Source organism: Phascolarctos cinereus, unplaced genomic scaffold (assembly GCF_003287225.1).
Source record: "Phascolarctos cinereus isolate Bilbo 61053 unplaced genomic scaffold, phaCin_HiC Scaffold_5;HRSCAF=322, whole genome shotgun sequence".
NCBI lineage: Eukaryota > Metazoa > Chordata > Mammalia > Diprotodontia > Phascolarctidae > Phascolarctos > Phascolarctos cinereus.
Window position 1 is genome coordinate 114,690,381 of NW_027555958.1, and position 27,869 is coordinate 114,718,249.

A 27,869-nucleotide genomic window follows, 5' to 3' on the forward strand; every position below is an offset into this window, starting at 1 on the left:
GAGGGATACACAGAAATAGGATGTAGGTGCAACTTTGATATGATGATAAAAATAATTATGATGATAAAAATAATTAAAGTATAAAAAAGAATTGTGCTGGGAGAAGAGGAAAGGAGGCAGAAAAGGGCAAATTATGTGACACAAAGAGGTGCAAAGACCTATCACAACAGAGGAAACAAAGGAATAGAAGCAATAACTCTTTTAACCTTAGTCTAATTGGATATGGATCAAAGAGGGAATAACATACACATTCACCTCCTAATAGAAACCTATCTCACTCTACAGGGAAGTAGGAGGAGAAAAGGGAAAGAAAAGGGTGCTAGACTGATAGAAGGGAAAGCAGATTGAGGGAGGCAGTGGTCAGAAGCAAAACACTGATAAATAGGGAAAGTGGGAAAGGAGAGAGAAAACTATAAACATGGGAGGAAATAAGATTGAGAGAAAGACAGTAAGTAATCATAACTGTGAATATGAATGAGATGAACTCTCCCATAAAATGGAAGTGGATGGCAAAGTGGATTAAAAAACACAATCCTACAATATGTTGTTTACAAGAAAAAACCTTTGAAGCAGAGAGATACACATAGAGTGAAATTAAAAGGCTGGAGCAGAATATATTGCGCTTCAGGAGAAGTTAAAAAAAATAAAAAAAAAGGGGTAGCAATCCTGATCTCAGACAAAGCAAAAGTTAAAGAAAATACATCTAATTAAAAGAGATAAGGCAGGAAAATACATCTTGCTAAAAGGTACCATAGGCAATGAAGTAATATCAACACTGAACATAAATGCATAAAGTAGTATAGCATTCAAATTCTTAGAAAAGAAGTTAAGTTAGTTACAGGAAGAAACAGACAGCAAAACTATACTAGTGGGGGAGTTAAACCTTCGTCTCTCAGAACTATATAAATCTAACTACAAAAGAAGCAAGAAAGAAATTAAGGAGGTGAATAGAGTTTTAGAAAAGTTAGATATGATGGACCTTTGGAGAAAATTTAATGGAGATAGAAAGGAATATAACTATTTCTCAGAGATACATGGCACCTGTACAAAAATTGACCATGTATTAAGGCATAAAAATTTCAAAATCCAATACAAAAAGGTAGAAATATTAAATGCATCCTTTTTCAGATCATGATGCAAAAGAAAAAACCCACACATAATAAAGGGCCATGGAAAGACAGAATGAAAATTACTTTGAAACTAAATAATCTAGTCCTAAATAATGAATAGGTCAAACAACAAATCATAGAAACCATCAATAACTTCATAAAAAAAATGACAGTAATGACACAAGATACCAAAATTTATGGGATTCAGCCAAAGCAGTTCTTACATATCTCTCTCAACATTTACATGAATAAAATAGAGAAAGAGGAGATCAAGGAACTGGACATGCAATTTAAAAAGGTAGAAAAGAAGCAAATTAAAATCCCCAATTTGGAAAAATAAGTGGAGTCCTACCAAATTATTTTTATGACAGAAATATGGTGCTGATACCTAAAGTGAGAAGAACCAAAATAGAAAAAGAAAACTGTGGACCGATTTCCCTAATGAATGTTGATTCAAAAAAATTTAAATAAAATATTTGCAAAGAGATTGCACAAACCTATCATGATGATATTATGAACAGGTAGGATTTATACTAGGAATGCAGGGCTGGTTTAATGTTTGAAAAACTATTAGCATTATTCATCACACCAATAACAAAATAAAGAGAAATCATATGATCATCTCAATAGATGCCAAAAAACCTTTTGACAAAATACAACATCCATTCCTATGGAAACACTATAGAGCATAGGAATAAACAGAGTCTTCCTTAAAATGATAAGCAGCATCTATCTAAAACCATCAGCAAATATTATAGGTAACGTGGATAAGGTAGAAGCATATCCAATAAGATCAGGGGGTGTAATAAGGATGTCAATTATCACCACTGTTACTCAATATTGTACTAGAAATGTTAACTTTAGTCATAAGAAAAAAAAGGAATTAAAGGAATTAGAATAAGCAATAAAGAAATAAAGTATCACTCTTCTTTTAAAGATTCACTAATTTATTTATTTTTACTTCTTAACATTCACTCCCGGAAGATTTTTAGTTCCAAATTTTCTCCCCATCTCATCCCTTCCCTAACCCCAAGACAATGTGCATTCTAAATACCTTTTCCCCTAATCTGTCCTCCCTTCTATCCACCCCACCCCCCTTCTCTTATCCCCTTCCTCTTTATTTTCCTGTACAGCAAGGTAGATTTCTATACCCCATTGCCTGTGTAACTTATTTCCCACTTGCATGTGAAAAAATTGTTTTAACATTTATTTTTAAAACTTTGGGTTCCAAATGTTCTCTTTTCCTCCCTTCCCACCCACCCTCATTGAGAAGACAAGCAACTCAATATAGGTTGTACTTGTGTAGTCATCATAAAACACTTCCACAGTAGTCATACTGTGGAAAACTAACTATATTTCCCTTCATCCTACCCCACCTCCCATTTATTCTATTCTCTTTTTTGACCCTGTCCCTCCTCAGAAGTGTTTGCTTCTGATTACCTCCTCCCCTAATATGCCCCCACCCCTATCATAACCCTGCCCTCTTATCCTCTTCCTCTCCTATATTTTTGTGGGGTAAGATAGATTTCCATACCCAATTGGGTGTGTATGCTATTCCCTCCTTGAGCCAAATCTGATGAGAACAAGATTCATTCATTCCATCTCACCTTCCCCCAGTTCCCCTCCATTGTAAAAGCATTTTCTCATCCATTTTATGCGAGATAATTTACTCCATTTTACTTCTCCCTTTGTCCTTCTCCCAGTATAATCATTTCTCACCCCTTAATTTTATTCTTCAGATATCATCCCTTCATCTTCAACTCACCCTGTGCCCCCTATCTAACAATCTATTTATACATATAATTTTTTTCCCCTCCAACTACCCCAATAGTGACAAAGGTCTTATGAGTTACAAATATCATCTTTCCATGTAGGAATGTAGACAGTTCAACCTTAATAAGGCCCTTATGATTTCTATTTCCTGTTTACCTCTTCATGTTTCTCTTGAGTCTTGTATTTGAAAGTTGAATTTTCTATTCACCTCTGGTCTTTCCATTAAGAATGCTTGATAGTCCTCTATTTCACTGAATGTCCAATTATTTTCCTGGAAGGATTATACTCAGTTTTTCCAGGTAGGTCATTCTTGTTTGTAATCCTATCTCCTTTTCCCTCTGGAATATTATGATTCAAGCCCTCCAGTCCCTTAATGTAAAAGCTACTAAATCTTTTGTTATCCTGATTGTGTTCCCACAATATTTGAATTGTTTCTTTCTGACTGCTTGCAATATTTTCTCCTTGACCTGAGAAGCCTGGAATTTGGCTACACTATCCCTAGGAGTGATCCTTTGGGGATCTCTTTCAGCACATGTTTGGTGGATTCGTTCCATTTCTATTTTGCCCTCTGGTTCTACAATATATGGGCAGATTTCCTTGATAATTTCTTGAAAGATGATCTTTTCTTTTTTGATCATGGCTTTCAAATAATACAATAATTTTTAAGTTATCTCTCCTGGATCAATTTTGCAGGTCAGTTGTTTTTCCAATGAGACATTTTACATTGTCTTCTATTTTTTTTCATTCTTTTGGTTTTGTTTTACTATGTCTTAACTTCTCATAAAGTCACTAGCTTCCAATTGCTCCATTCTAATTTTTAAGGAAATATTTCCGTCAGTGAGCTTTTGGACTTCTTTTTCCAGTTGGCCAATTCTTCTTTTTAAGGCATTCTTCTCCTCATTTGCTTTTTGGACTTCTTTCGCCATTTGCATTAGGTTACTTTTTAAAGTGTTATTTTCTTCAGTATATTTGAGGGGTCTCCTTTAGCAAGCTGTTGACTTGTTTTTATGATTTTCTTGTATCACTCTCATTTATCTCCCCAATTTTTCCTCTACTTCTCTTGTTTCTCAAAATCCTTTTTGAGCTCTTCCATGGCAAGGGACTAATTCATATTTTTCTTGGAGGCTTTGGATGTAGGAGCTTTGACTTTGTTTTCTTCTTCTGGTTGTATGTTTTGATCTTCTTTGCTACCAAAGAAAGATTCTATGGTCTGACTTTTTTTCTGCAGTTTGCTCATTTCCCCAGGCAATTACTTGAGTTTTAAACTTTTTGTTAAGGTAGGTGTCTGCTTCTAGTGTGGAGAATGTACTGTCCCAAGCCTCTGGGGTTTTGTGCAGCTCTTTTCTGGGATATTTCTAGGGACCTGTAAGATTTCAGTTCTTCCAAGGTAGCATGACAAGCAGCAAGGTGTTTACTCCTTTCCTGGCCTGTTCTGTGGTCTATGAGTGACCACAAGCACTCTTTTCTGCCTTGGAACTGTGAGGAGAATTTCCTCAGCACCACCACTACAAGATCCATCATGCCAGCACTCTTACTTGCCCCAGAATTCTGACCTAGATCCAAGCACAGGCAAAGCAATGCATCAGCACCATCAAAGAGATCCCTGTAATCCTCCTCTGATCAACCACTCAATTCCCCCTCAATCTGTGGGCCAGAAGCTCCAGAAGCAGCCACCACCCTGTGCTGCAGCCAGGATTGGGGTGGGACTGAGCTTCTTTCTCACCGCAGTCACAGATTTTTCCTACTGACCTTCTAAGTTGTCTTTGGCATTTATGGGTTGAGAAACATGGAAACTGCCACAGCTGCCCATGATTCAGTCCCCTGAGGCCTGTTCCAGGTTCACTGAGGCCAGATCTTTGACTATGTACTCATACTGAAGTGTATTTCTCTCCTAGCCTGGCGCAATAGTCAACCATCCTGGCTGTCTTGGTCTGGGTTTTTTTTTTAACTCTGTCTTTTTGTGGGTTCTGCTGCTCTAGGATTTTTTTATAGCCATTTTTACAGGTATTTGCAGTTGTTTGAGGAAGAGCTCAATAAGTCACTGCTTTAAATCTGCCATTTGACTCCAGCCCCAGAAAAGCAGATCATCTTTGCAAATGATATGACATACTTAGAAAATCCTAGAAAATCGATTAAAAACTACTGAAATAATTAACAATTTTAGTAAAGTTGCAAGATATAAAAATAAATCCACATACCTTGACAGCATTTCTATATATTATTAACAAAGACCAGCAGCAAGTAAGAGAAAGAGAAATTCCATTCCAAGTAAGTGTAGACAATAAAATATTTGGGAATCTAACTGTCAAGATGAACCTAGGAACTATATGAACACAATTACAAAACACTTTTCACAAAAATAGATCAGAACTAAACAATTTGAGAAATATCAGTTGCTCATGGATAAGGTGATCTAATATAATAAAAAGGATTATTGTACCTAAATTAATGTACTTATTCAATGCCATACCAATCAAACTACCAAAAATTATCTTATAGAGCTTGAAAAAAAATTCATCTGGGAGTACAAAACATCAATAATATCAAGGGAAATAATTAAAATACATTCAAGGGAAGGTGGTCTAACCATATCAGTTCTAAAACTGTTTCATAAAGCACCAATCATCAAAACTATTTGATAATGGCTAAGAAACAGAATGGTGGATCAGTGGAATAGGTTAGGTACAAAAGACACAGTAGTCAATGACTACAGTAATCAATTGTTTGATAAACCCAAAGACTCCAGCTTGTGGGATAATAATTCACTATTTCACAAAAACTGCTGGGGTAACTGGAAATGGCAGAAACTAGGGATATTCTAACATCTCATACCTCAAGATAAGGTTGAAATGGGTACATGATTTGCATATAAAGGGTGATATTATAATCAAATTAGAAGAGCAAGGAATAATTCACCTGTCAGAACCATGGAGAATGGAAGAATCTGTTACCAAATAAGAGAGAACATTATGAAAAGCAAAATGGATAATTTTGATTACATCGAATTATAAACATTTTGCATAAACAAAGTCTATGCAGCCAAGATTAGAAGGGAAGCAGAAAGCTGGGAAACAATTTTTACAGCTAGTGCCTCTGATAAAGGTGTCATTTCTAAAATATATAGAGAATTTAGTAAAATTTATAATACATGTTATTCTCCAATTGATAAATGGTCAACGAATATGTATGTGCACTTCTGTAATTAAGAAATAAAAAATGCTCGTAATCACTATTGATTAGAGAAATGCAAATTTAAACATTCTGAGGTAAAACCTCACACCTATCATATTGACTAATATGATAAAAAAGGAAAATCATAAATGTAGGAGTAGATGTGGGAAAATTGGAACACTAGTGCATTGTTGGTGGAGTTGTGAACTGATCTAACCATTCTGGAGAGCAATTTGTAACTATGCCCAAAGACCAACCAAACTGTGCATATGCTTTGATCCAGTAATACAACTATTAGGTCTGTACCCAAAAAGGTAATAAAAAATGGAAAAAGGACTCACATGTACAAAAATACTTATAGCAGTTCTTTATGTATTAGCAAAGAATTGAAAATTGAGGGAATGCCAATCAGTTGGGGAATAACTGAACAAGTTGTGGTATATGAATATAATGGAATACTATCATGCTATAAGAAATGATGACCAGGAAGATTTTAGAAAAAACCTGGAGAGACTCACAGGAATTGATGCTGAGTAAAATGACAGAACCAGGAATACACAGTAACAGCAACATTGTGTGATGACAAACTTTGATAGATTTTGCTCTTCTCAGCAGTGCAACAACCTAAGAAATTCCAAAACACTCATGATAGAAAATGCTATTCACATCCAGAGAAAGAACTGTATGGAGTCTGAATGCAGATTGAAACATAGTAGTTTCTCTTTTTTTTTCTTCTTCTTCATGGCTTCCACCTTTTATTCTTATTCTTTTTTTCACAACATGACTAATGTGGAAATATATTTAATATGATTGTACATGTATAGCATACATTAGATTGCATGCTGTCTTAGAGAGGGGGGAGGGCAGTGAGGGGGAGTAACTAGAACTCAAAATCTTACAAAAGTGAATGTTGAAAACTAAAAATAAATAAACAGATAAATTTTAAAAATAAATTACAACCACTTATATATACTATATGTCTGATACTGAATTAGCTGCTGGGGAAACAATGACAGAAATCAAAAGTTCCCTACTCTCACATTCTATCAAAAGATAGAGTACCTAAAAATGATATGCAAATATATGGAGAAAATACCGGATATCTTCATGGAGAAGGCAGGTGAAGAGAAAGGCACTAGTAACTATAATGATGAAAGGATGAGGAAACTCTTCATGTAGAGAGTAAACTTTAATTCTTTATAAAATGAGGATAAGAGGAACTTCTGATTAAGATGGTAACTTGAATGTTTTAGAGGAACCCAGGCCTTACATAAATATACCAGTAAATTTTAAAAATGTACAGGAAGTGACAATGGTAGAGAAAACTAAAGATAGTTGGCTATAATATTCTCCATCAAATATAGAATTTATGAGGAAAACTTTAAGAAATCTACAATGTGCTAAATGGAGGAAAGGAAGATGAAACAGAAGCCTCCCTAAGCATCAGAAAAAATAGAAGGTCATTAGAGTATCCAGGAGGTATATTCCAAAACTTCAGAGAGAAACAGGGTCAATATGACACCTAAGCAACTGGATCCAGAGCCAAAATAGGAGTTGAGAAATGGAGCATTAGGTCATCACAAAGAAGGGTGGGGAGATCTTGTTAGAGGCCTTTATCAGTACAGTCAGCAATATCAAGTTGGGCTCTCTCAGCTCCATAGCAAGCATTAGCAACAATTCTTAACTTTGGGTAATTCATGGATAAGAATACAGAGAACAGACGTAAGCTAACATGCATTTCAAATCACCAGAATACAGAGCCACTGGTCAGTATCTAAATTCATAAAGAGAATGGGAAAAGACAGAAGAGTTGGATAAGACCACTTCAATTATGAATTTCAAATGTTGATCATATTTCTTTTATTTTAGTACATATTTAATTGTAAAGAGATGCATGAGGAACAAATATGGAAAGAAATATAAAAGGATATGATGAAGGGAATAATCACAACTATAGACCATAAACATAAATGTCAACTCACCCATAAGATATAAGATACAACATGCATTAGAAAGTCAATTTACTATCTCGAGACTTTGGTGGCAGAGCTATAATGGTGGCATAGAGGAAGCAGTACAGACAAACTCACCCAACATTTCCCTCCAAACAACTTGGCAATAACACCTCAAATTAAATTCTGGAGATACAGAGTCAACAAAAGGTCATGGTGGGACCTTCTTGTAGCATAAGACAACTGGGAAAAATCAGAAGGAGAAATCTCTAACATGGGATTAGGGGTTGGCCCAGGACCCAGGTGGAGGCAACACCAATGGTGGAAGTTGATGGTAGTAAGACTAGCAGCAGCAGCTTCCAGATCTTTCCAGCTAGGGACAAAAAGAGGATTGGGAAACTGATCAGAAAGAGATTGTAGGAGAACACTGTGCTAGCCCTGGGTGTTAGACCACATGCACTGAGGAATACACTGGAAGAAAGGAAGGGAAAGGTAGAATGGAGTAAATTATTTCACATAAAAGAGGCACAAAGGAGTCTTTACAGTGGAGGGGAAGTTGGTGAAAAAGGGAGGAGTGCTTGAACTTTACTCTCATCAGAATTGGCTCAAAGAGGTAACAACATACACACTCAGTTGGGTATAAAAATCTATATTACCTACAGAAAAGTAGGAGGGGAAAGGAATAAGTTAAGGGGAGGGTTGATAGAAGAGAGAACAGAAGGGTGAAACAGTAGTCAGAAGCAAAACATCTTTTGAGGATAGATAGGGTAAAAGGAAAGAGTAGGATAAATAGGGAGATTCGGATGGAGGGAAATACACTGTAATCATTACTGTGAAAAAAAATTTACAGCAAGTTCCTCTGATAAAAGCATCATCTCTCAAATCTATGGAGAATTGAGTTAAACTTATGAGACTGTAAGTCATTTATTGCTTGATAAATGGTCAAAGCATATGAACAGGCAGTTTTTAGAAGAAATAATCAAAGTTATCCATAATCATATGACAAATTCTCTAAAGCACTATTGATTACAGAAATTAAAATTAAAATAACTCTGAAGTACTATGCCAAATCTATCAGATTGCCTAATATGACAGAAAAGGAAAATGACAAATATTTGAGGGATTGTGGGAAATCTGAACACTGTTGGTGGAGCTGTGAACTGATTGGAGAACATTGTACACAGTAACAGCAATATTGTACAATGATCGACCATGAATGACTTATCTATTCTCAGCAATACAATGAACCAAGACAATTCTGAAAGACTTAATGATGAAAAATGATATCCACCTCCAGAGAAAGAACTGACGTAGTCTGAATGCAGATCAAAAGTTACCTTTTTTAAAAACTTTCTTTTTTGGGGGGTTGTTTGTGTTTTCTTTTACAACATGACTAATATGGACATATGTTTTGAAGGGGGAAGGGATTTAGGTAGGAAGAGAATTTGGAACTCAAAATTTTAATAAAGAATGTTTTTATATATAACTAAAAATAAAAAGTTAAATAACTTTTTAAAAACTATATTGCCTAATTATGGGCCAACAAAACCAGTAACATAAGTGAAATGAATTAATATTTACTAAAATGTAGAATACTCAAATTTAACAGAACAAGTAACAGAATTTGAATTACCCATGCTTAGAAAAATCAATTTAATAAGAAAAATAAGTCAATGAAAAATAATTTCTTAAGACCTTTTTTTTTGTGCCAATCTCTGTGCTAAGAGTTGGTAACACAAACAGAAAATGATATTTACCCTTTTCTGAAGAAGCTCACATTCTAGTAAGTGGAGAAAAAAATATAGGTGGTTCAAAATTCAAGGCAGATAAAAAGATCTTTTGCTCCTGAGGTTGCAGTGGCAAAACAAATATCAATATATCTTTTTAATGTAATTTTCATTAATAATTCCATATTGAGTCATGGTACTGAACTGTTTGAAAATGGCAAACTATTGGTGGTAGAAACTTCAGTTCCAAAACTATCAGCAATGACTACGAATGAAGCAGGAGCTACTATAGTTTCAGAGGAAGCTTCCTAGTTATATCATTCCATGTGTTGCTTTATTAAATTGGAGCTGCTGGGCTAAAATAAATGAAGAGCTGGTCTTATGTGGGATGCTACTATTTACAGGTTTCTTCAGTTCAACAACCTATTGATGGTGGTTAGTCAAGTGTTGGTGGTGTTAGGGATGGCAAGCCTCTTCTCTACAAGGGTTCTTCCCCTCAATTATGGATGCAATAACTTGAAACAAGGTGAATTGTACTCGGAGTCAGAATCTTTAGTTGTATGTATCAGACTATGAGGGAAAGTGGTGTTTGAGGTAATTTGACCTGGATAGCACCTGTGGCCTCCTTTATCTCCCTCAGTGTAGCTGAGGCAACTTTATCAGCTAGACTGACTTCCTTACCCTGGTGATAGTAGTTGGTCAGCAGTTGGTAGAAATGATGGTGGCCACTTCTCCACAATAATTGCATTACTATTATTACTGTTGTTGTTGTTGTTGTTGTTGTTGTGTGATTTTATTGCTGCCAGGCCAGGCTAGAAATCTCAAAGGAAAAAATAGGTCCAATACTAAGCAGGGTAGCGTGGTACCACAGTAGATAGAGCTCTGGGCCTGGAGCCAGGAGCACATGAATTCAAATGCAGCCTCAGACCTTTACTAGCTATGTGACCTTGGGCAAATCACTTAACTTCTGGTTGCTTCAATTTCTTCATCTGTAAAATTGAGGTGATAATATGATGTAACTCTCAGGATTGCTGTAAGGCTCAAATTAGATGATAATAAAGTGTTTAGTGCAGTATTCAGCACATAGTAAGCCTCATGAAAATATTAATTACTGTTGTTATAAACTGATTTCATCTAACATCCAGAAAGTAATTGTCTCAAATATGATAAACATAATTTGTTAAAACAAAAAAAGCAATATGACATTTTATCAAGTTCTTTTTTATGTCATTTTAATACCTAAACTCAGGGGTGAGTAAGTCAGTCATAAAACATTTACTAATTGCCCACTATGTCCCAGGCACTGTGCTAAGATCCAGACATCTGGAATGACAATTTAGAGAAAGAAAATTATATACATTCTCATTAATATTAACGCAAAAAAGAATAGATTATTAGCAAGAAGTCTAAGGCAACATTTTCTACAATCATATATTATGGTCAGGATAGATTTTAAAAGGAATAGAGAATGGATTCAATATTAGGAAAACCATAAATTTTATAACATATTGATAGCAAAAATAATAAACATGTCATAATTATGTGAAAAATATTTTGAAAAAATATAATGTTATTATAATGTCACTAGAAATTAATAAAATAAAGCATTTCTTCCTTAATAAAAATATTTATTTAAAACTGAACACAATTTTTATTTAGAATAAAGAAAAATTTAGAGGCCTTTTCAATAAGATCACAGGTAAATAAAGAATGTCTGCTATCATTATTGTGATTTGGTGTATCTATATTTTTAGCTATTGAAGTGACAAGAAAAAAATAAATTGAAGGAATAAGCCTAGGTAAAGATGAAACAGATGTGTCATGTTGGAGATTGTATGCTTTACTTTGGATATCCTAAAAACTTATCTAAAAATAGAAACTATTAGAAATTTTAGTAAAATAGCAGGATATAAAATAAACTCACAAAATCATTAATCTTTTCATATATAAGCAATAAAACTCTGAAAGACATAACCGAAAATTAATTCTATGAAAAACAAAGAAAGTATACAGTTTCTGTGAGTCCACCTACCAAGAAGATAAGAGACATTATACGACTACAACTACACAACATTCTTTGTGAAAATAAATATAGATTTGAATTATTGGAGAGACATTAATTATTCATAGCTGAGCTGTGTTAATATAACAAAAATGACAATAGAACATAATTTGATTTATAGATTCAGTTCCATACCAAGCAAACCACTACTTGATGGAAATATGTAAAGTTATAGTATAATGTATCTGGAGGAATAAAAGCATCTCAAGGAAAATATTCAAAAAGAGTGGACAGAAAAGGGGCATAATGATAGCAGGCCTGAAACTATCTTTAAAATAAATCATATTCAAAATTAGTTGCCACTGGTTTAAAAAAGATAGAAAGATTGATCAGTGGAACAGAATAGGTAAATATTATCCAGAAACAAACATAGTAGCATAGTGTTCAAAAAATCAAAGGTCATTAACTACTTGACAAAAGTGAATATAACAATGTGTGACTCTAGCTCAGAGGAGGAATGAAGGGTTATTATAAGGATCTAAGTACCATCTCTATAGAGATGATTAGTACAAGCATTGTGACTACCCAGTGTTACTGAAATACATTTAATAATGAGGCAATAAATCATATATAGAAATATGCTTCATGTAATCACAGAGTATCAAAGAAGAAAAAGACCTCATTAGCTATGTGATCACGGGTAAGTCACTTCACCTCTCTGAGACCTCTTTTCCTTATCTGTCACATATGAATAAGACTTACATTACCTATGCCATTGGGCTGTTTTCAATAAAGTGCAGGATAGGGGAGCAATAGCTCAATACAGCAAAGACAGGTACACAGAAAGGAAATGGCTGGACAGAAGATTATGTAGAGAGGCAAGTTGTAAGAATTAAGTCACATTATATTAATCATATTATATTATGTTATATCACATCACATCTCATCTCATCTCATCTCATCTCACCTCATCTCACCTCATCTCATCTCATCTCATCTCATCTCATCTTATTATATTATATTATTTATATTATATTATATTATATTATATTATATTATATTATATTATATTATATTATATTATATATTATATTATATTATATTATATTACATTATATTACATTATATTACATTATTAGGTGCTCTAAAGCCAAGCTGTGAAGAACTTTACATGCCACCTTTCAGTTGATCCTAAGGTAATAAGTAGAGTTTATTTTTATATGGAAGGCCAAATCTTCAGTTCCAACTTGTTTCATCCCCATAGTGACCAAATATTTTCCCTGAACTTTGGTCTTTGGAACATTAAATCACTTTCTGTACATGTCTTTGGTGCAATGTAGGATTTTGAGTTGGAGATCTATTTTTGGTAAGTACTTGGCACTCTTAAGTGGATTGCATCTTATATAATAAATTTTACATACAGTAATTCTTAATTTCTCCATTAATCTAATCATTCTTTGGCAGCTACATCTTGAATCCATTTAAGCAGAATTCTTTCAAAAAAATTTTTTTCTTTTTTTTTTTTTGTTTCTTTTCCAATCTGCTTGTCTGTCTGTCTCTTAACCCACTCCCAACCTCTCTGACCTTCTTTTACTGGTGCTAATTTGACTCTAACCTATCCTTATTCTGAACCTGAAAGCCAATCCTAGTTCAATACAACATTAACACTATGCAAAACAGTTCCTTATAACCTCGTAAGATTCCTTTTTTCTAGAGTAGAAAGGACCTTTACTGAAAACGTTCAGTCTTATAAGTTAGACTTTCACAACATCTTTACAACAATTTCTTCTCAAGTCTACTATCATTTTAGTTCAGGTCCTTATTAATGCCTTTACATAATGCTGTGATAGCATTCTAATGGGACTGTCTACCTGTAGCCCTGTACTGATATTCTTGAAACCCAGATCTGATCTTGTTACTTCTTACTTAAAAACTATCCATGGCTTCCCCTTGCCTGTTGGATTAAGTCCAAACTCTTCAGCCTGACATTTCAAGCCTATTATTACCATTAATCTTACCTACAGTATAAACAAAACTGGAAAAATATCATTTCTTGAATTTTACACCTCTGTGTCCTTTCTTATTCTGTTTCCTTCACTTAGAAATTTTCCTTTTTTGTCAGTACAGTTCTGCTGTTTTGTTTTATTTTTGCCTTAGACATCCATCAATACCAATCTCAAGTGTTATTATCTTTCTTGGTTCTTCCATAGCTCTTAGCATCATAGGATGAAATAATATTCTCTCAGATCATAAGCTCGAGAACTCAAAAGAAACAAAGAGATCATATAACACAAAGACTTCATACAACTTATGAGGGAAAACAGTCTCAAGACACTAACAAAAGTTACAAAATGTCTTGACAAAATTCACAAAAAGAATGATCACCAGAACCAGGTTAAAATCTTTAGGGCTTTTGACTCCCAATGCAGTAGTATTTCTACTACACCACTCTGATTTTTGACTCTCTCTTGTAATACAGTATTTGTAGATCTGTCTTATACCAACTGTTAGATTGTATACTGCTTGACAGCAGGATAATATCATGCTCATTTTTATACATTCAACTGTTTAACATAGTGTCTTATACAGAGTTAGTATACAATAATGTGCTGGATCCAGTTGGATACATGAAAATCTCTTGCTTTCTCTCTATATATAGATAGATCTATATCTATATGTATGTATGTGTGTATATGTATATGTATATGTATATGTATATGTATATGTATATGTATATTATATGTATATGTATATGTATATGTATATGCATATGCATATGTATGTGTATGTGTATATGTATATGTATATGTATATGTATATGTATATGTATGTGTGTGTGTATATGTGTGTGTATATGTGTGTGTGTGTCCTTTTCTGCATATCCCCACTTTTATGCTTTTTGTGGGTTCTCAAAGGCCATTCCACCATTATGCCTTATGTTGAAAATTTTGGGCAAATATTTGTTCATGAACTACAAATCTGTCAATAATAGACCAGAGTATGACCAGAGAGGCTTATCACTATGTAGGCTGAAGGGTGACGTGCCCACAATTCTCAAAGATGATCTCATAATCTGTAATGAAAGTGTGAACTATCTTGGCATGCCTGAATCAAAGCAGGTGCTGTGCTCTATGAGCAAAACAGAATGGCAGTAGCACAAAAGAAATGTCAGGTGCTTAGATGTACAGACATCTCCATCCCAAATATTTAAATGGACTAATTGTGCCCAGCCAGTGGAAGGCCATTTGAGCTCATATTGGTCTAATCATCCAGTCAAACAGACCATACCCTGACCCAAAATCATGATGTCATTTTAATCCTCTTCAAGGATGAATAACAGCAACACTGAGATTATGAACTATATTGGTGGAGGGAGTACTCATACCAAAGAAAGTATCAAAGTAAATAACAGTATATACATGTAACCAAGGCTTACCTCATACACAAAATTGTTGCCATGGAAACTGGGTCATACAGGTACCTGGCTGAGAGTTGGCCAGACTATCCAGAATTCCCTAGGCCACAACTGTGTTGTTCTTAAACTTAAAGAAATCAGTGGGAGAGAAGCATGAGTGTTATGGGAAAGCAAATATAATTACAGGCTGATGGAAGGTCAGGATAGGGCATTTCTGCTAATCCATTGCAGATTGTTCGAACATGAAGCAGAGAGATGTTCGCAAGCAGAGAATAGAGGAGAGGGTGATAGAAACTGGGAGTCGTGAGATCGCCAGTAGTAGAGCTGGTAAGAATCATCTTATCATTTAACAAAACCTTTTCCCCCACCCTCTTTACTCTAAGGAGAAGCTATTTTTCCTACATTTGTCAATCAATTTCTTGACTTCTTACTTTTCCCCCTGTTGTTCTTCAGCTGCTAGGCAAATCTGATGGCTTTGAGGGAGTTTCAGTTTCCCTCACTGTTTATTTTAATGTCTATGTTATTTAAACTGTACTTATAAAAACCTGATATCTATCAATACTGAATCTATTCAGTTATTCAATGTGTGGAAAAAGAGGAAAAGAGAAGTAAAGTTTCTTTGACAGAAAACATTTGTCCTCTTAGTGGAAACTGAGGGATGGACATCAAATCAAAAATAAAAAGAGAAAGAGAGTACACATAAATTATTTATCATAAATGTAATCTAGATTATCTGAATCATAGATTTATTCATTTTTATCTATGTGAGAAAAACAAGGGCAAGAAAGAGAAATCTTCATAAGAATAACTCCATCTGAGGGAATATTAGACTGCTTTCCAAATGACTGACTGAAAGAGTTCAAATCTTGATTCTGCCACTTGCTGCCAATGTGAACTTGGTTAGTATGGCACAGGAAAGGGAGCGCAGGCTTTGGAGACAGATGACCTGAAATTTCATCCTATAATTGATGCTTATTACCTATGCAACCTTGATTCAGCTGCCTCATATGTGAAATAGTGGTGTTGGACAAATGCCTACCAAGGTCCCTTTCAGCTCTACATGTATGATCCTATGATTCTCAATGGAGGTAGGATCCTATTGGTGCGAATAACGAATCCCATTATGTAGTTGCATACATGCAGATTGTTCCTATTTAAAGTTAAAATAATGTAAAATATGTTCATTGGTTTCTGCCCAATGAAAATATCCAGTGAGAATTTTAACAATGCAACCACTTCTTGGGATTAATTATTCATACTAATAAAGACCTAGCTATTATAAATCCACAAACCTTGTCTTCTTGTTCATAGTCAGAATCAGCTGCCAAAGTCTTAGGCAGGGTTGGTGGCTTAAAACAATCCTACTTCATTTCTTGGAATCAAAATTTTCTAACAGTTCAATATTATCATGTTCTATTCTCACATTTGCCAGAAAATGATTTTGTAATCTATTTTAATTCCAGTTTTTTCAATTTCGCTTTAACTTTTTGCAGTTATTATGGGAATATAAGTTCTTACTAGACCGTAAGATCCTTGAAGTTAGTGGTCAAAGAATATTCATCATTTTATTTACCCTAGGGCCTCACACATTTCTTTGCACATAAAATGGAGTTCAATAACTAGCTCTGTGACTTTAGACAATTCACTTCAGCTCTCTGGAAGTTAGTCTTTTTATCAGGAAAATAAGGCATTTAATCTGATGGCCTCTAAGTTCCTCTGTGGCTTTAAATATACAAATCTATGATTATCAATTTTGTGACAAGGACTTTTGTGAAACTACACTGGAATAAGAGATTCTCTTCCAGGTACATCATATATACGTGTATGTATATATACATACACGTATATATGTATATATGCATGCATGTATGTATGCATATATTCTAGTGTATATATATATATATCCACTGAATGATATACATCGTATACACATATACATATACATATACATATACATATACATATACATATACATATACATATACATATACATATACATATACATATACATATACATATACATATGTATATATACACATATATACATATGTATATATACATATATATATACACACATACACACATATATGTTTATATACAGAGAGAGAGAGAGAGAGAGAGAGAGAGAATGCTCATTAAAGTAAAATCCCAGTCATTGTAGAAATTTGTTTTCATTTTTAAATGAACTGAAGAAAAGAAGGCAGATAAGGAGACAGTTTTGAAATTAATGTGTGAAATTTACTATATAATTTTGGTTCTTTTAATCTGGAAATCTTGGTGTTGGTCAATGTTTCTTAAATTAAGAATAAAATAAAAATTAATATAATACATAATTATTTTAAGAGAGAAAATAAGAGAGAAAATCCTCATATGATACATCAGAAGAGTTAGATGGCATATGCTGCAAGGTTAAGATAGATAGATAGATAGATAGATAGATAGATAGATAGATAGACAGACAGACAGATAGATAGATACATAGGTATAAATATAGATAGATATAGACTGTCCCGTGTGTGTGTGTATAATACATATATATATATATATATGGAGAGAGAGATCTATATATTAGGAGGTATATCTATATTTATCTATATTATATATAGATATATAAACTCTTCCCAATGCAACCACTTCTGAACACATTCAAATCAAGTTTACGTATGTGTAGTTTTTTTTTTCCCTTGTCTTATTGACCCCAAAACATCTTGTGAAGAAACAATTTACAGGACTTATCAAGTGACTGGATATAGGTGGGGTAGTAGAGAGCAAGGAGTCAAGGACATTAATGCAATGATCTTGGTGCCCTCAACAGTGACAGGAAAGTTAGGAAGAAGAAAAGGTTTTAGGAGGAAAGATAATGCTTTTAGTTTTGGACCTGCTGAGTTTAAGATCTCTCCGGGATAATCATTTAAAGATGTTTAGTAGACAATTCAAGATGCAATATTCAAATAAATTCTGTTGAGTATGAAAAAAAATTCAGACAGGCAAAGACTCTAAAGTTCTTCTCCAGTAAAGTGTCTTCTATGAGTATGTCACATAGATCATACAGCAAGAAGTAACCAGGATGTGATTGGCATTAAGTGTTCATCTCAAGGGAAGCATAGCTATTACCTTCCTCCAAAAGACCTGTGGACTAAGTACAAGCTATAAGTCTGAAAGGAGTGGAGAACAGGAAAGTGAGGATAGGTGACTAATATATTCTTCTCCCATAAAAATTACAAGCTTGCTAACTTGAAATCAATAATATACTTCATAGGGTCACAAAAAGAGAAGCAATTTTCCTTACTACAATCACTTTCTTTTAAGTAAGATAGTGCTTAAATGCATCCCTCAAAGATAACCTTTTGCCTCTGATTTAATAATCTTCAGAGAGAATGGTATGTTCTTGTGTCTCACGCTGAGCAAGGTTTTCTTCCCCACCCTGCAACGTCTAACCTAAATCACCCTTCCTTGATTCTGTCCACCTTTTACCCCATCTTCTGTCATGCTATGTTCTGTTCTTGCTATAGAGAACAATGACTCTCACAGTAACCTCTATACAATTCTATAGGCTTGAATAATGTTGTTAAGTTCCAGTTCAGTTTCTTTTCCAGGAGAAATAACCCTAGTTCTTTTAGCCCTTCCCCAAAAGGCTTTTTATTACTTTCATTCCTTCTTTCTAGACTCTCTCAAAGCTGATTTTGATAAGTCTTCTTTTGTGCCCTAAAAGAACACTGGGACATTGACTGCATCAGGGTCAAGACTCCAGGAAAACATTGCCTTTGGGGCATCTAGTGATGACCACATATATCCCATGGGATAGTAGTCAGGGTGACAAAGATGGACAAGTTTATTAAATTTGCTCAAAGAGTAAAGCATTTTTTTTCAGTCAGCAAACCTGAAGCTGACCATGAGTCTGTTTGGAAGCCATTTATTCAGACAAACCTCCCGTAACTGCCTCAATAGACTTTTATAACATGATATAAATCAGCCATTTCTAGATAATTTTCCTGAATCATCTTTACAAGAATATCCTGCTATCACAAGAGACAAACGTATCCAATATACCAGCCACCAGCCTGATGATGCAAGCAGTGAAGTACAATATTTATTTAGAAGACTGTGAATGGGACATTAAAGCAACTCATCATCCTGATGAGTAATCACTGATAAATAATATCCGGAGCCCACAGATGAACCTAAATTACACTGAAGTGCCTGGCTAAGGAAGGCATGATACTCAGAACAAAACATTCACTCCCCCACCTACATGTTCTGCCCACTTGTCCTCTGCCCAAGCAGGACACGGCTAGTAAAATAAACATTAGTGGGATCCATTAGTGCCCTGGTACACATCATAAATGGTCATAAGTAGCTGATGACGCTAGTTTTACTTAACGGAGGGATGCTTTATTATTCTGAATTGGATTGGTTAGCCAGTGTATGGAAAGATTATACTCCATGCCTACTGTCTCTGTTTTATCCACTCATTACCTTTTTCATTACTCACTAACAAATCTATAAAAGGGTGGGTGGAGAAAGATAAGTAAAAAGAAGCTCAAAACAGTCTGTTTTCCTCCTCATTATAAACTCCTATAATGGTAGGACAAAGGAGGAGAGGGGAAAAGGAGGTTAGAACAAGATACTAAATGAGGTTTCAGGGTTTCTGAGTTTTTAATTAATCCAGGCTATGCAACTCCCCATTAGTAGAGCCTGATCAAGATTTTCCATGCAATTGATTCTGTTGGGGGGCCAGGAAAGGGGGAGAAGGCATTACCCCATTAGAGATTTCTCAGTATATTTATTTATTTATTTAATTTTTGATTCTTAGCTCAACGTGTGTGCAAAAAGGAAAAGGATGCTGGCTGTTCTGTGGTAACAATTCAAGACTTAGCCGGGAGACAAATTCCAAAGGAAAGAATCATTTTCTCAATGCTGCTAATAGCTTTAAGAAAGGTGTAATTACAACAGCTGAGCTGAATGTAAATATTGTATAAAGCCTCTTGGCTGGAGACAAACAGTAGCCCACAGGAAACATCTTATTCTAACAGACCCCCACCCTCTCCCTTTGAGAGGCAGGTTAATGCTAATGCAAAGAATTTCTTCAACTTTCACATGTACTGCTATTATAGATATCAAGGTATTTATTACTGTAACACCTGTAAGCACTGTAAGAGGTAGGAGTCTGCTAGTCTTGCCCATCATTATCTCCTATTTACAGAGTTTTTATAGCACACCCATAAAAGCTGGCTTCAGGCTAAACTTTGACACAAAAGGATTTCACCCCTCTCTCCTTCAATTTCTTTCTAGAAAAAAAAAAGAGAAAACTTGGAAATATTGAAAATTAATTTAAGGTTTAGTAGAAAGGTACCATGCTTATCATACCTATAAAGATGTATTTTTCTATTTCATATCAATAAAAACAATAGCAACAATGATGACAATGAAAGTGTTCCCAAAGTACCTTGTCAATATCCCTCTGTGATTTTAGACAAGTCCTCCTATGTCACCATTCCTCAGAGATAACCAATTCCACTGCTCTTAATGCTGGAAATCCTGGGTCTGATTCCTGGAAATACCATTAAAAACATAACAGAAAAGGACATTACACTTAATGGACCAGACAATGTTTATTTTTCTCCTTTTAGGATAAATGATCAGAACACACACACACACACACACACACACACACCCCAGTAAGGAGCCTTAAAACAAATAGATTTGGAATTAGACAACCTTGGCTCTAATTCTATGTATACCATTTTGTTGATTTGGTAAAGTTTTGGCACCTCTTATGCCAATCTGTTAATTCCCTTTCCAATTCATTCTACTGTAGTTCACTTCTTTTCCATTTTTTTTTACTCAAGTGCTCTCATTCTGTTTAAAATAAATACGCATGTGACAAAACAGGAAAACGATAAATGTTGGAGAAGATGTGGGAAAATTGGAACACTAATACATTATTGGTGGAGTTGTGAAATGATCCAACCATTTTGGAGAACAACTTGTACCTATGCCCAAAGGGCTACAAATTTGTACATACCCTTTGATCCAGCAATAACACTTCTAGGGCTATATCCCAAAGAGATCATACAAATGGGAAAAGGACCCACATGTACAAAAATATTTATAGCAGCTCTTTTTGTGGTGGCAAAGAATTGGAAATTGAGAGGATGCCCATCAATTGGGGAATGGCTGAGCAAGTAGTGGTATATGAATGTAATGGAATAGTATTGTGCTATAAGAAATGATGAACAGGCTGACTTCAGAAAAACCTGGAAAGACTTATATGGTCTGATGCTGAGTGAAGTGATCAGAACCAAGAGGACTTTGTACACAATAACAGCCATGTTATGAGACAACTAATGTTGTTAAACTGAACCCTTTTCAGCATTACAAGGATCTAAGACATCTCCAGAGGCCTCGGGATGGAGAATCCTGTCCACATCCAAAGAAAGAACTATGGAAGTCAAATTGCTATCACTTATTTTTACCTTCTGATGAGTTTTGTTTCATCTTTCTGATGGTTCCTCCTATTGGTTTTAATTTTTACTTACAACTTCACTAATGTGAAAATATGTTTAATAGGAATGTAAATTATCTTATATCAGATTGTGTGCCGTCTTGGGGCAAGTTGGGGAGAGGAAGGGGGAAAAATTTTTCAACTCAAAAGTATATGGAAGTGATTGTTGATAAATCAAAATAAATTAATAAAATTAAAATAAAACAAAATAAATATGCAAATAAATAAATAAATTTTAACTCTTGAATGAATTTTTTCCAGAAATTCTAGCTGAGTTTTTCTCTGAGGTGTTACTTATAAATATTTTGAGTCACTCTCTTCTTTTGTTTTTGGGTCTTAAGCATCTCTGTTACCACAATAGCTCATTATGTTGGGGTTCTTTTTTTGCCAATTCTTCAAGTCTGCTTTTTGACTTTAGACTTGATAAGGGTTGGACTCTGCCACAATTCTGAAGGAAAGGTCTAGGCTGATCCTATTGCTATTTTCTTGGGGCATTAAGTATTCTGTTATTTCAGGATCTGAAGGACAGGCTGGAAACCTGAAAGCTATCAGAGCTACCAAAGTGGTCTGACCCAAGGCAGTGTCTTCTTGCTATACCCCTCATCCAAGCTGTGCATGTTTCTGATCTGTTTTGGTATGTGCAGGAGCAAATTAATGGTGGATTCAAGTTCTATCATTCAGCTGGTTGATTCTGTTTATTCAGAGTGGTAGACTTTGGTCTGAGATTCCTGCCTTGGTTAGTTCCCTTAGAATAGGAATAATTTAAGTGGGATCCTACTCTGTACCTTGAGTCTGAGTTAAACTGTTTCTGGTGTTACTGGCTTCAGAACTTCTTTCTTTCTTGCTGCATCACCCAGGGACTCCCTACACCCAGGAGGGATGCCACTCCCTCTACAGAGGTCCCTGTATCAGTCTGTGACTCAGAACTATATAGGGGATAACAAAGCAGCCAGATAGTATTTTTCCCTGTCACAGTGACCCAGTACAAGTCTGGAGAAGTTCCAATATGGGTTTGTGTCCTTCTTTTGCCTTGGTGCATAGCTTCGCCATGGACACTGTGTGCTAGAGTACTCTACTTTCAGTATGCTCCTGGCCTACCCAGTCCCCACTGTCTGCAGACCTTCCAATCCATCTCCCTATGACATACTCACCTAAGCAAATTGCTTACAGTGATTTTTTCTGGATTTACTCATCAGTATTCAGGCTAGTAGATTTATAAATTTTAAATGCTATAGCAATGAAAGTTAATATCATAACATTATTATCCGTAGCCAGTGGAAGACTAACTAAATGATGTGGAGAGTATGAATCTTACTGGCTACATTGGTTTACTTAGAGTAGCTCCATTCATGTTTGACTATAGCAATGATTGAAAAACTATTTGTAAGCAGATATAAAATGTTCATAAGTCATTGACGGATGAATAAATGAATAAAAAAGCATTTTTTGCCTATTCTGTGACAGGTAATATGCTGGCTGCTAGGGATATAAAGACAAAAGTTAGACTACCTTTGCTCTTGAGAGGCTCATGCTAGAGGAGGCATATAGCAAAAATAGTGAAGTGGTACCCTGGACACCTAGTCAAAAGGAGTTTTGATTTCCAAAAGCACAAGGATTTTGACTAGAGCTATTATTGCTTATCCTTCATTTTCAAAGTGGACTAATGACATCACAAGGTGATGTCTTGGCTTGTGTGTGAACTAGATTTAAGTGAGGCAGAGTTGCATGAAGTCATCAGCCTTACTGACTATTCCACAGTCATAAAAATCCAGTGGCAAGACCAAAATCAAGATAACTGATGATGGCCCAAGAGACAGTGGATGACCTTGGTGTCTTTAATGTCTGAACAACCTATAAGCACTCCACAGAACTTGCCTCAGCTGCTTTCATGACTGCTGGAACAAATTGTTCTCATCCACCCATTCCATAAGAGGAATTCTTCACATGCTTGGAGTAGACATTCCCCTAAATCCTGAATGGGTTTGACGCCTCTCAGTTATCCTAAACTTATCTAATTGTTTGATGCTCTTTGGTTACCCTCTACCTGCCAAAATGGTTTATCAGGTTATGGCTGCTATGCATGCTACAATTTCTTGGAGCCACAGCTGAAAGTTGGGTGAATCTGATGGACAACAAAAGTGAATGACAAGTCCTGAAAAATGGCTTAGCAAACCCTTACATGAGAAGTACTAGTGCTCCCTGAATACTCCATATACCCCTTGAGTAAAGTTATAAGTCAGTTGACAGAATAATCTTTTTTTCCCCTCAAAGCAACAAAAGTATCAATTTGACTACTTTTTAAAATTCAATTTTATTTTATTTTCGGTTCCAAGCTCTATATCTTTCCCTTCACGTCCCTCCCACCAATTGAGAAGGTAAGAAACGGAATGCCATACACACACACACACACACACACACACACACACATGCGCATATATATATGTATATATATATGATCATGCAAAAGATATTTTTGCATTAGCCATGTTCTCCCCAGTAAGCCAGTAAGAAAAAAAAAGAAGTAAAAAAATGTGCTTCAATCTATGCTTTAAGACCATCAGTTCTCTATCGTGAATTGGATAGCATTTTTCATCATGAATCCTTTGGAATTTTGGTGGATTATTGTATGATCAGGGTCTTTCATAGCTGATTGTCTTCACAAAATGGCTATTACTATAATCTCCTGGTTCTGCTTACTTCACTTGGAATCATGTAATTCTTCCAAGGTTTTCAATCACTCATACACCAATCAGGATAGACTATCCACTTAGAGAGGGTCCCTAATATGAGTAAACTGACTCCTCCAGGGATATGGGCTCATGGTCTCTAGAGATAATTTTTCAAGAGAGTGAAAGTGACTTTGACAGGGCAGAAGTAAAGTGAGACTTTGGCAAGATGCCTGCTCTAGATAGATTTCATTTGTAGCTGGATGATTGGGATGATCAAATATTTGAAATATTTTTATTTTCTTTGACATCTGGGCAATTTTACTATAGATATAGTGAAAACAAAGAAATATTATACATGAATATGTGATGTGATATAATATACAGGGATGCAAAGTGAAGAAAGTGAAACTCCATTTAGGAGTACATTTTTTAATCACAGCAATTCTTTTCATAGTTAATCCTCTGCTTAGAATGAAGTTATTCTGATGGAAAAAGAAGTGACTTTGATATATGAATGTTCTGTTCCCTATGACAGTCTGACTAATCTCTTCTGCCATTCATTTTCACCTGTAAGGCTACTATGGCTAAATCAAAGATGCAGTAAATGTCATAATTACGGAGTTCAGCTATTTCATCTTGATATTCGCTGTCATTTTATTTGGTTACTCATGGGACTATACATTTTATAATTTGTTCATGAAAGTCATTTTGCGAGAAAAATGATGTTGCTGGATAATTCTTGCTTCAAACCTCAACACTGCCACTATGGAATAGTATGGGAATGGGTTCCCACAGAAAAGTTACACTTGATATAGTATCATGGCATTAATGCAGTTTCACCAGGCAGCTAGTTCTAAAGGATTTTGGAACAAGCAATTATCCAAGACAGGATAGAAATGAACAAGATCCTACATATAAATAATTCAATTTAATTCCATTACATTCAATTAATATTCATTAAACACCTACAACATAGAAGTAACAAGTACTAATACTAGGAGATATAAAGATAAAAATAAGAGTCCTTTCACTAAGAAGTTTAAATTCTACTGGGGATAGCTTTTACAGTATATCTATATCTACATCTATATCTATGTATCAGCAAACACAAAGTACATGAAAAGTAATACAAACTAAAGAGTAATTATCTGAACTATAATTTGGAAGCAGGCTGAGTAAAGAGTATATTCCTGATAATAGAGGAAAACCTGTGCAAAGGCACAGAAAGTATGTCAAATGGAAAGAATGTCAAGTGTAAGAAACAATTAGGTGCAACTCGAATTAGATTAGAGACTATAAAAAAAGAAGCAACATGAAATAAGTCTAGAAACATGAGTGGGCATCATATTGTATGGGATTTTAAATGGTAAGAAGAGTATGTATTTTATTATAGAGGAAAGAGGGAGCCATTGGACATTTTTGAATAGGGTAATGAAGTGTTCATATGTAAAATTTTAAAATATCAATTAAATAACAATATGGAAGATGGATTGAGTTGTGTCATTTACATTTGAACCATTGTTAGGTTCCTCAACAAGTTTCTACTCCTTTTCCCAATATTAAAGTAGCAATAAAACTTTTATCTACCATCACACACCTATACCACTTTTCCAAATAGTAGTGCATTTTATTAACCAGAAATTTAGAGTAGGAACTTCTCAGAGTTCATAATTAACAAGTACCCTACTGGATGTGAAGAAGAGAAATGAGTTGTAATAATACAACACAATACAATAAACATTTATCAAGTATTCATTACATTTCAAGCACTGTGTTCTAAGCTCTGGGTATACAAATATGAAAAAGAAAGGCAGCCTTTTCCCTCAAGGAGTTTACAGTCTAATAAGTGAAGACCACACACAAAACAAAGCTGAAAAGTGGAGAGGAGGAAGCAGAGGAGAAGGCATAAGGATGGTAGGATCAAATCCAAGGAGTGCAGCTGATGAGCTTGTAATAGTTTTTTCTTATCTTTAGATTTCAAGTTATTATTTTTTTGTGTGGGGATGGGGTACAGGGTGGGTGTACATGCGTTTTTTTTTTTTTTGAAGTCAGGGACTTGGGGGATGGGCTTTCTTTGTATATCACTGAGCAATTAGTATAATTCCTTGTACATTATTGCTATTGTTCTTGTTGTTTTTCAGTTGTTTCAGTTGTGTCTGACTCATTGTAATACCATTTGGGGTTTTCTGGATACTCGTGTAGTTTGCCATTTCCTCCTCCAGCTCATTTTACAGAGGAGGAAACTGAGACAAATGTTCAAGTGACTTGCCCAGGGAGGCCGAATTTGAATACAGGAAGCTGAGTCTCTCTGCCTTCAGGTCCAGTATACCATCTACTTCACCATCTAGCTGCCCTCTGGTACACAGTAGGTATTTAATAAATCCTTTTTGACTTTACATATCATTATATTTTTCTATGTATCCTTTCCTCCAACTCCTACCACACTGTCATTCCTTATAACAAAGAATAAAAGAGAGGGGGAAAGTTAATCAAAATTGAGCTTACTTAAAAAAAAATCCTCACCTCAATATTCTATATCCACAGTCATCAACCTTCACAAAGAAGACAGGGATAGACCTTCAAATATTCCTTCTCTGAGGCCAGCCCACATTGGTATTTAATTCCACAACATTGTTTTGATTGCTTTATTGCCATTGTTATTTCCATTTACATTGTTGGAGTTATTGATTGGGCATACTTTTTTTCCTAATTCTGCTCAGTTCACTTTTCTTCAGGTCATAAAGGTATTCTCATGATTTTTTATACTCATCCTTTCTTATAGAAAAATAATATTCTAATGTGTTCACATACCACAATTTGTTTATACATGTCCCACTTGATGAAGTTTTTTTTAAATTTTGTCTTTTTTCCACTACAAAAGATTCATGATATGTGTGGGTCTCTGTGTGTGTGTGTGTGTGTGTGTGTGTGTGTGTGTGTGTGTGTGTGTAGAGAGAGAAAGAGACACACACATATGTGTGTTATGTATGCATGTTTGTGTTTACACATATATACAATATATGAGTATTGATAAATATATTTATTATTATATTTAGTTTTATTTGTCATTAAAGTATGATTACATTGAATAAGCAATATTTCATATATAAAATATATCATATAACTATACTTATTATAATTGTATAATATTATAAATGTTATATATGTGAAGTATTTCTATACGTAACAATACTTCTGTAGTAGCAAAGAACAAATGAAATCGATATTTATCAAGTGGGAAAAGGCTAAACAACCTGTGGTATATGAGTATAATGAAATATTATTCCTCTACAAGAAATGATAAATACAAAGAATCATCAAGAGTTATGAGCTGATGAAATGTAAGTAAGCAGAATTAGGAAAATATGCACAATATTACAACAATGGAAATTTAGAGTTGGCTGACCTATATAAGCCTATTTAGATATCTATCTATATATCTCTGTTTCTGTCTTTCTCCATATGTCTATCTATATCTATCCATCTTTCTATCTCTATTGATACATGGGTATTATGAGTAAGAGATTCAGAGAGAGGAAGAGGTAT

The 27,869-nt window shown here is 34.8% G+C and overlaps 1 long non-coding RNA gene across 1 annotated transcript in view; it reads right to left on the reverse strand.

The window, feature by feature from the left end:
* LOC144457907 (uncharacterized) overlaps positions 1-27,869 on the reverse strand; it is a 64,246-nt gene that overhangs the window by 32,952 nt on the left and 3,425 nt on the right. Inside the window, exon 2 of the long non-coding RNA XR_013487508.1 lies at positions 20,596-20,700. This is a non-coding gene — a long non-coding RNA (uncharacterized LOC144457907). The remainder of the gene's footprint in view (positions 1-20,595; positions 20,701-27,869) is intronic.